This window comes from Helianthus annuus, chromosome 13 (assembly GCF_002127325.2).
Source record: "Helianthus annuus cultivar XRQ/B chromosome 13, HanXRQr2.0-SUNRISE, whole genome shotgun sequence".
In the NCBI taxonomy this organism is placed as follows: domain Eukaryota; kingdom Viridiplantae; phylum Streptophyta; class Magnoliopsida; order Asterales; family Asteraceae; genus Helianthus; species Helianthus annuus.
Genome location: NC_035445.2, coordinates 5000622 through 5011983, shown reverse-complemented (window position 1 = coordinate 5011983; position 11362 = coordinate 5000622).

Below are 11362 nucleotides of genomic sequence, written 5' to 3'. Positions count from 1 at the left end.
TAATAGAATTAGCACCTGTAGGTCGTTGCACAGCTTCGGATATTCGGATTACTTGGTAGAGATACGCATTCACTGTGAGTTCATGTCCCCCTTTTCTCTAACTGTTTTCAGTTTACTTAACTGCGGGGGTGAAATACATGTTACTATGATTTACGAGTACTTTACAACGGTATGTTTAACGTAAGGAGGTGTTATACGATCATGTGAGTGGATAGGAACAACATGGGGCCATTAGTCCTCATGGAGGGACCGAGGGACAGGAGCGGTAGATCTATCTGGGTGTAGCGAGCCCAGCCCCCGGCCAAACTAGAAACGGACCGTGGGGTGACTTTGTCCACATACTTTGCCGTGGCATAAATCTGCTAGGTTTGAGTCTCCCTATTTGCACTTCACATATGTCAGTGGCCTTGCAAACCATTGATGATCACAAGTCCTCTTACACTGCTACATACCACAACTATTTTTCTTATACTCACAAAGGTTTTACATACTCACTTACGCATGAACTCGCTCAACATTATTGTTGATTTTTCAACTCACATGTATTTCAGGAAATTAAACGGATCTGGCACGGTATGGAACGTTTTCCGCTGCACTGGTCATGAAGTCATCAGGGTTTAGGGTTGTGTCTCTTACCTGGACAAGACACAATCCCTAAATCACGTTTATGTTTTGTTATAAGTTGTAAGGTTACTGAACAAGGTTATGATTGCACGTTAAAAACAATGGTATTGTATGATGTTTTCAAAAACTTAATGGATGACTTGCATGGTTTTTAAATTCATATAGCTTTGTTATGGTTAAGCTATGGTATTAAGAAGTCACACAAATTAACCACGCTTCCGCAAAGCCAGGGTGTGACAGCTTGGTATCAGAGCTCTGATCATAGCGAACTAGGATTCTTTCTTGAGTCTAGACTATGATCACTAGGGCTCTCACGAAAACATTTTTCTGCATACCACTTAAGTCCAGATCCAAAACGTTTTTACAAACAAATGTTGAGCACATTTCATTTATTCATTATTAGGCTCAGTCCTGAAGACTGAGGCTCGGTCTTGGAGGCCGAGGCTCGATCTTAGAGATCGAGGTAGATGTTTGTTGTTTTTAGGCTCGGTCTTGGAGGCCGAGGCTCGATCTAAGAGGTCGAGGTGGATGATAGAGCAGTCTTAGAGACTGGGAGGAATTTGGCTAGTGGGACTAGGAATGTCAGTCTAGGAGACTGGGAGGCTAGTGGGACTAGGAGAATTATTTGATTGTTTATTGTTGACTTACATGTTTACATGAATATATGATTGATTATTATACGTATATGTGTTTGTGTTACAAACGTCATGCTTTCACCATGTACTAGAAGGATGGACACTACGAATTCCATGGCCATAGTATCAGACGACATAGTTGCAGCGGAGCACGAGGTGTACATTTCAGATACTACCGGCATAGACGATGACGACTTTCAGCCCCTTTTTGCGCCGCCTGAATGTCGTAGTAGAGCCTACTGATGGCCATCTTGTTGGGAATTTACCGTTCGCGGTGATCCCTGTTCCTGTGCCCCTTGCCGCTTACCCTATTGTTGATATGCCCCCCTGACGTGGCCTCTGACGACGATAACGATCTACTAGAAAGAGGACCCATTTGAGGGCGAGGCCCTATTGCTGCTGGTATTAACCTACTGCTTGCGGACGCTCCTGCAGGGGAAACTTATGCCCATTCCCCTGTCCCAGACTCATTTGAATTTCTGACATCCGCATTTTCGCATATATAGGGAGTGCAGCACCATTCACTCGACGCCGACCCTGATACGGCATCATCAGCTGCACCGGTTCCCGCACACAGCTCGAGTTTGATCACAGTATTGAGGGTGATCTTGTTCTTCCACCTGGTGTTGATCCAGACCATGACCTTGAGTTCATACACTTAAACCAGCCCTTGGAGGATCCTGTAACCCTCCATGATGGTTGATCCAGCTGATTTTGAGATGGAATTTGTTGATCCGGAGCCAGCCGTGGCCCCTGAGCCAGGCGTTGCTCCTAACACCACATTGGAGCATGACCCTGTTCATACCGATGCACCTGCTGTTGCTCCTTGATTGATCATTTGCTTGGACGAGAGAAAATGTGGGGTAACTGTGCAAGACAATTTATTATTACGGGGGCCCACGTAATAACGGCTTGTAGTGCACAGAAATCCTGGTTGACTCTGCGAGACAAGCTAATGACAACCAATGTAGCAGGAAATAACTCAAACACGAATGACCAAGGCGATGAAGCCTCGAGTTCATTCTATTTCAAGCAACAAGCCAAATTGGCAAGCCTATGTGAGGGCTCAGAACGTTTATTTCCCCACCCATACATTGAGTATATTTATGTGTAAAATTGGGTGAGTACATGATGGCTTATGATGCTATGCATCTCATAGACAATTGGGAAGTTGTCTAACCCACTTCATGCCATTTCGGCAGAAGAGAATGCCACCCAGGCGTGACACAAACACCAGTATGTTGCCAAGGATAGAAGCCGAGCTGCAGAAACGTAACTCACAGGCAATTGCACGACATGAAGCTCTCCGCTTTTAGCATAGCAATGGCACTATTGGAAATAATCCCTAGCTGACCGCACCTATAAGCAGTTCCTAAATTGCAAGCCTTTGAACTTCGACGAAACAGGAAGCGCCTTTGCAATTGTTCGTCGGTCCGAAAAGATTGACTCCATTCTAAGAAAGACAAACTGTTCGCCCCAAACAGAGTGATACCTTTACCTTGAGGTCATTGCTAGACGGCACACTCTCATGGTAGGACCAACATGTTCAGGCCCTTAGCACAGATGCTACTTATGCACTGAGCTGGGACGAGCTCAAGGAAATGATTGAGAAGAAATGTTGTTCTAGGACTGGAATTCAGAAGCTTAAGGTGGAGTTCTGGAATTTGAAAATGGAGAGACCCGAGATTCCTTAACATGTCCAGAAATCACACGACTTGCCTAGGGTCGTCCCCTACTAAGTCACTATTGTTGTATGATACAGCTTGACATTGTGGTCTCGATTTGTGGTAATGCAATCGTAGTATTCTCATCACTTGTGATGTTTGATCTATGGTTTATGTTCTATGACATGAGATGTTATGTGGCTGATTTATTGATAGCATGAGATGTTATGTGCTGATATTGTTGAATACATACGTACATTTTACCTGCTACGACCTAACCTATGTGAAACATCTTTTAGAAGATGCCACCAAGACGCGAAATGCGCATGCCCACCTCAGAGGCGGAACTTCAAGAGATAATTGCTGCAGCTATATCACAGCACGAGGCCCTACGCTCCGAACCTAGCAGAGGCACCTCAGAAAATAACGGTTGTTCCTACTGGCACTTCCTCAATTACAAGCCTCCGAAGTTCGATGGCACTGGGGGTGCCATAGATTTTGTAAAATGGATTGAAAGTCTGGAATCCATCTTTCGAATGAGTGGTTGTACGCCAGAACAACAAGTCCCATACGTTTCTGAGTTGTTTCACGATGGAGCTCGATTATGGTGGAATCTTCAAGTTCGAATAATGGGCCTAACTACAGCATACGCGTTAACTTGGGATAAGTTGAAAGGAATGATGCATAAGAAGTATTGCCCCCAAGCGGAAACCCAGAAGTTGGAAGGGGAATTCCAGAGCCTGATGATGGAAGGTCCAAAAATGTTGGGATACATGCAAAGACTTCATGACTTGGCACGAGTTATTCCCCACTTAGCGGAACCAGAAATGAGGAAGTTGGGACAGTTCATTTAGGAACTGGCACCACAAGTCTTGAGCTTGATGACAGCATCTACGCCACCAACAACTATGGCTGCAAGTAAGATGGGCTTGGCACTCGTTACGGAAGCCATTAGACTAGAAAAACTTGCAAACCCTGATAGGGAGACTCAGGTAGAGTCGTCTGGAAAGAACAAAAGGAAGCTTACCGAAGATACCCGAACGAATAATGATGAACAAAGATCTATTCGAGGTTGTTTTGACTGCGGAGACAAAGGGCATTTCAAGAAAGATTGCCCTAACAACAGACAGACCGATGATAAGATTTGCTTAGAGACTAAAGCAAGACGTGCTGGGTGCAAGTATCACCATGAATGTGGATGTCGGAAGCCTAGGTGCGGGAGGAAAAGGCACAACAAGGATGGTTGTGGGATGAAGAGTCCCAAACAAGGAGAAAATCGTAACAACGCTCAAGGTGGAAGCAGGAAAGGAAATGGCCGAGTGCTAGGATGCTTCCATTGTGGGGACATTGGACATCTTAAGAGAGAATGTCCGAAGTTGAAACAAGACTGTGAAAGAACACCCAGCATCGGAGTTTGTGAAGCATGCCAGGATCCAGGCATGATTACTGGTACGTTCTTTAACAACCAAAACTTTCGCATCTATCTTGTGTGAAACTGGTACCGATTATAGCTTCGTATCATTAGAATTTAAGAATATGCTTGGTTTAACCGCTAGTAAATTAGATACTCAATTGAATTGGCGAATGGGAAGTTAGTAGAAACTAACGAGGCGACTTGAGGTTGCGTAATCGAGTTGGGAGAGCGTGAGTTTGCTCTCGATCTACTACCAGTCCAGTTGGAAAGCTTCGACGTGGTAGTAGGGATGGATTGGTTATCGAGTAACAAAGCGGAGATAGTTTGTCACGAGAAGATTATTCGTATCCCGACCGATGATGGTGAGACCATTGTTGTGCATGGGGAGAAGCGTGAGACGCCGTTAAGGATGATTAGCTGCCTGAAAGCAAGGAAGTGTTTGAAGAAAGGATGTGTTGCTTTTCTAGCACACATTGTGGATAAGAAGGCTGCTGAGCCAAAGATCGAAGACATCCCTGTCGTGAGGGAATACCCAGATCTCTTTCCAGAAGACTTGCCTGGCTTGCCACCTCAAAGGCAAGTGGAGTTTCGCATCGACTTAGTTCCAGGCGCTGCGCCTGTGGCTAAGGCACCTTACAGACTCGCTCCGTCTGAGATGCAAGAACTGTCGACACAACTTCAAGAGTTGTTAGACAAGGGTTTTATCCGACCAAGCTTCTCGCCTTGGGGAGCTCCAGTTTTGTTTGTGAAGAAGAAGGACGGTAGTTTCCGTATGTGCATCGATTACAGAGAGTTGAACAAGCTGACAATCAAGAATAGGTATCCCCTGCCAAGAATCGATGATCTGTTCGACCAGCTTCAAGGTTCAAGCTTCTATTCAAAGATCGATCTTCGATCTGGATACCATCAGCTACGGATACAGGAGGAGAGTATCCCAAAGACAGCCTTCAGAACTCGATATGGACACTACGAGTTTCTCGTTATGCCATTTGGATTGACAAACGCACCTGCAGTGTTCATGGACTTGATGAACCGAGTTTGTAAGCCATACTTGGATAAGTTCGTGATCGTATTCATAGATGATATTTTGATTTACTCAAAGACAAAGGCTGAGCACGAGCAACATCTTAGAGCCATTCTGGAGCTGCTAAAGAAGGAACAGTTGTACGCCAAATTCTCTAAGTGTGAGTTTTGGCTAAGAGAAGTGCAATTCCTTGGGCACGTGGTGAATGGAGATGGAATCCACGTGGATCCCACCAAGATCAAGGCGATCAAAGATTGGGAAACGCCAAAAACGCCAACCGAGATTCGGCAATTCTTGGGTTTGGCTGGCTATTATCGAAGGTTCATCGAGAACTTTTCAAAGATCGCCTAACCATTGACACTCCTCACGCAAAAGGATAAAAAGTTTGATTGGGGAATCAAACAGGATGAAGCATTTCAAGTGTTGAAGAATAAGCTTTGTAACGCGCCAATCTTAGCTCTACCAGAAGGCACTGATGATTTTGTGGTATACTGCGACGCATCGCGTCAAGGATTGGGTTGTGTGTTGATGCAACGCCAAAAGGTTATCGCCTACGCATCACGCCAACTGAAGGTGCATGAAAAGAACTATACCACGCATGATTTGGAGCTAGGCGCAGTGGTTTTTGCTTTGAAGATCTGGAGACATTACCTTTACGGTACGAAGTGTACGATCTTTACCGATCACAAGAGCCTCCAGCATATATTCAACCAGAAGGAGTTGAATATGAGGCAAAGAAGATGGGTCGAGTTGTTGAACGATTACGGCTGCGAGATCAAGTATCATCCAGGGAAGGCGAATGTGGTCGCTGATGCCCTAAGTCGTAAAGAGAGAATCAAGCCCATAAGGGTTAGGGCTATGGAAATGATAATTCAAACCGACCTTACCTCGCGCGTTCGTGTAGCACAGAAGGAAGCTCTCAAGGAAGGAAACCTTGAGGAAGAATATCTCCGTGGGATGGAGAAGATATTGGTGCCAAACAGGGAAGGAACGTTGTGTTTTGAGAAAAGGATTTGGGTTCCTCTGTTTGGTGGTTTAAGAGAGGTTATCTTTGATGAAGCTCACAAGTCGCGGTACTCTATCCACCCTGGAGCGGATAAGATGTACCAGGATCTTAAAGATTATTACTGGTGGCCTAGGATGAAAGGCGATGTTGCTATCTACGTGAGCAAATGCCTAACTTGCGCCAAAGTTAAGGCGGAATACCAGAAGCCTTCAGGACTTCTGCAGCAACCAAAAATTCCCCAGTGGAAGTGGGAAGAAATCTCCATGGATTTTATTACGAAGTTGCCAAGAACGCCAAAAGGCCATGACACTATCTGGGTGATAGTGAATCGCTTAACGAAGTCAGCACACTTCTTACCTATCCGCGAGAAGGATAATACAAGAAAATTGGCTGAAATCTACATGAGAGAGATTGTTACACGCCATGGAGTACCTCTCTCGATTATTTCTGATAGAGATGGGAGGTTCGTATCGAGGATATGGCAATCCTTCCAGGAAGCTTTTGGCTCAAAGCTGAATCTGAGCACAGCTTTTCACCCGCAGACCGACGGTCAAAGTGAGCGGACGATTCAGACGTTGGAGGACATGCTGAGAGCATGTGTGATGGATTTAGGCGGTAGCTGGGATAAGCATTTACCCCTGGTTGAGTTTTCATACAACAACAGCTACCACACCAGTATTGGTGCCGCGCCATTCGAAGCTTTATACGGACGGAAGTGCAGGTCGCCGCTCTGTTGGTCTGACGCAGGTGATAGACAATTGGTAGGTCCCAATGTAGTTCAGGAAACTACAGATAAGATCGCGCAAATCCGAGATCGCATTAGCGCGGCTCGTGACCGTCAGAAGACCTACGCAGATCTGAAAAGGAAACCTCAGGAGTTTGAGGTTGGGGATATGGTTTTGTTGAAGGTATCACCCTGGAAGGGTGTAGCACGATTTGGGAAACGTGGGAAGTTGAATCCACGCTACATTGGTCCTTCCAAAGTTTTAGAAAGAATTGGGACCGTAGCATACAAGTTGGATCTACCTGCCGAGCTGAATAATGTTCACGATACATTTCATGTATCCAATCTGAAGAAGAGTCCAACTCAAGTTAACGTTGCCATTCCTACCGACGAAATTCATATTGATGACACGCTCCACTTTGTTGAGGAACCTATCGAGGTCACGGATTGGAAACTAAACAAGACCCGCCGGAGCAGTGTCAAGCTCGTCAAAGTTCGTTGGAATGCTAGACATGGTCCTGAATTCACCTGGGAGCGTGAGGACCGAATGAAGGAGAAATACCCTCACTTATTTCCTTATTTCCTGAGAACCCTGCTTCTACAAGCAGAATTTAAAATTTCGGGACGAAATTTATTTAACGGGGGGAGAATGTGACAACCCTCACAAAACCAGGTATCCGTACGACCTAATTAACTATTAATTATTGCCAAAGTACTGTGCTTGACTGAGATTTTTGATAAATTGCTACTTGATTGTTGATACTTGTACATGTCTGCATCGTACTTTGATTTCCGTCACTACATTATTTACTTACTAAACTTTAGTGACAAACATGATGCACAAAAGCACAGTAGCACTTGAACGGATAACCTGTTTGACATGCTGATATAGGCAGACACTGCCTCTAAAGGCCCGTATGAGCCAGAATTATTTTACTACACCCATAGTGTGTGTAGAGATACAAGGGTTGTATGATTACGTCTCTAGGAATGAGATATAGAGATTGGATGTGCCTAAAACGTACTCTAAGCACGAAACACAGCACTTTTATCAACATACTAGCTTCTAGCTAATTAATAAAGTGCCAAAGCATGAGGAATTATTCCTGACACTTTGCAGAACAAATTGTGTCGCTAAAAATATTACTTACGACGCTTAAAGGATATCTTAAGCACTTTAACGGATTACTATCCAACCGAACAACCGGACTATACCCGGAACATAAAAATATTGCCAAAAATATTATTGGTATTTTTTTTCTGAACCAGTTAGGGTCCCTGATTACCCTAACACCCGCTTTATAACGCGTTAAAGAACTAACGAGGTTAGACCTTAAAGTTAACCCACTTAACTAAACTAAACTCTAACTGAACAATCGAGATCGAACCGGATGGCATTCCACCTAATGGAATCGGCCCAACTAGTAAGGACGAGCAAGTACAACTTTTATTATATTATATTTGATTTCGTAGATATCTAGACGACATAGATCCGTTGGACGAAAGGCCTAAATTTTTCTATAAATACCCCTCTCTCTCTCACACACAAGAACACACACTCATCAACTTTCACTCTCTTTCTCTCTTGCTCCCATTCTCGGCCGAAGAGACCCCCCACCAACCATCCATTTTTCGGTTTTGCTTCACCCGTTCCAAGCATACACTAGTGTCGGGGATCACGTACAACGGAGCTTGGAGCAAGCGGAAGCTAAAGGACCTCGTGCATTTGCTTTTATCCACGCCGTTTTCGACTAGATTCTTCCCTAGCCTCGAGCTAGAGGTATATTGTTTAAAACTCGTTTTTAATCGTATCTAAAGTGGTTAAAAGAATTTTTGACGGTTGAAAGTCGGTAACCCACTTCTTGAATCTAAAAAGTCTACTAAAATGTGAAAATCGTTGGATAAAAGAACATGTCGCGTGTAAATGTCGTAGTACTTGAATATGTTGATTGTTAAGGCCCGATCTATGATGTGGTGGCTCTTATCATCGTTTAACCCGACTTTGTTAAGATCCCGAATCTTGACATACACTTGCTTCTAGCGGTACGAGGGTTAAAAGGTGAAACTCCACCACACGGGAAACATGAACTTGTGTAAAAGTGTTTTAACATGAAAAATAGTATTTAAAACGAGCCGATCTACGTATGTACAAGTGGTATATTCGTAGGACCGGGTGTCGAGAAAATCATGTTTTATAAAAGTTGGATAGCATGTTAACAAAGGATGATTTTTATAAACTACAAGTGTATAAACACTTGTGAAACGAAAGATCCGACAAAATAACCATTTTTACAAAAGTTGTCGGGAAGTTGTAAAGAAAGAACTGTTATAAAAACTGGGTTTTTACAATACTAAATCACTTCACACATAGATCCATTGATTATAACGAGATCTACACCGTAGTTTTTGGAAAAACTACAAGTTCATGTAATAAGGCGATTTTACATAATAGTCTACAAGTTGAAGTGCTGAAATTTGTTTATTATGTTGGAAATTGATTGATTGAAATAAAGAAAGTGTTGAAATGATTTTGTAAAAGAAAATGATACGCTTGAAAGCGTGGCCACCTCCAGTTACAGGGGAAACTCTGGCGAAATTTTCTAAAAATATAACACTTAGAATTATTTACAAGTGTTAGAATTATTTTTGAAATGTTTTCAAAATATATTTCGCCATGACTTTATTTATTAAATAATCGGAGGTGGGATTTTCACAAAAACTAAACGTGATAAATATATATTCGGTAAATATATTTTGTCGCAACACTGTTTATGATTATTTTGTGAAAATGTATAAATATTATTTTTAGAGTAAAAATAATATTTACTAACTTTGTCGAACCCAAAAATAATACCAACGCCTTTACGACAAACATATAAGTTACAATGGTAATTACTATTACCACTTAATCGCCAAAACGTAACTTACGCTTTATTTGGAAATATTCATAAACGCATGTATTGTCAACGTATTATTTTGGAAAGTATTATATGAAGAGAAAATATATTATTTTTGAGAAAAATAATTATATTTTTGGAATGAGAAATAAAATATATTAAGTGAGACTTAATGTTATAAATACACATGTATTTAAATCCCCCATCCTTGGGAAGGAAAGTAAAATACCAAGTATGTACACGAAACGGTTGTCTAACCGTCTCCTAAAAATATAAGTTATAAAGCTAAGGCACGGCCATCCGTCTAATAGAATTAGCACCTGTAGGTCGTTGCACAGCTTCGGATATTCGGATTACTTGGTAGAGATACGCATTCACTGTGAGTTCATGTCCCCCTTCTCTCTAACTGTTTTCAGTTTACTTAACTGCGGGGGTGAAATACATGTTACTATGATTTACGAGTACTTTACAACGGTATGTTTAACGTAAGGAGGTGTTATACGATCATGTGAGTGGATAGGAACAACATGGGGCCATTAGTCCTCATGGAGGGACCGAGGGACAGGAGCGGTAGATCTATCTGGGTGTAGCGAGCCCAGCCCCCGGCCAAACTAGAAACGGACCGTGGGGTGACTTTGTCCACATACTTTGCCGTGGCATAAATCTGCTAGGTTTGAGTCTCCCTATTTGCACTTCACATATGTCAGTGGCCTTGCAAACCATTGATGATCACAAGTCCTCTTACACTGCTACATACCACAACTATTTTTCTTATACTCACAAAGGTTTTACATACTCACTTACGCATGAACTCGCTCAACATTATTGTTGATTTTTCAACTCACATGTATTTCAGGAAATTAAACGGATCTGGCACGGTATGGAACGTTTTCCGCTGCACTGGTCATGAAGTCATCAGGGTTTAGGGTTGTGTCTCTTACCTGGACAAGACACAATCCCTAAATCACGTTTATGTTTTGTTATAAGTTGTAAGGTTACTGAACAAGGTTATGATTGCACGTTAAAAACAATGGTATTGTATGATGTTTTCAAAAACTTAATGGATGACTTGCATGGTTTTTAAATTCATATAGCTTTGTTATGATTAAGCTATGGTATTAAGAAGTCACACAAATTAACCACGCTTCCGCAAAGCCAGGGTGTGACAGTTTTCAAAACAAATAAGTGAGTATCTCACATCTTTATACGGTCAAACAGATGATAATCGGTATACTCACTGGTAAGATGAATCCTCGTGCATACCTTGATACGGGAATGTGTCGTGAAGTGGATTCACATCGACTTGTAAGTATAATTCTTACCGTAAATCGTATCTCCTAATTGTGATTACGTTTGATAAGGTTGAGTTTATGT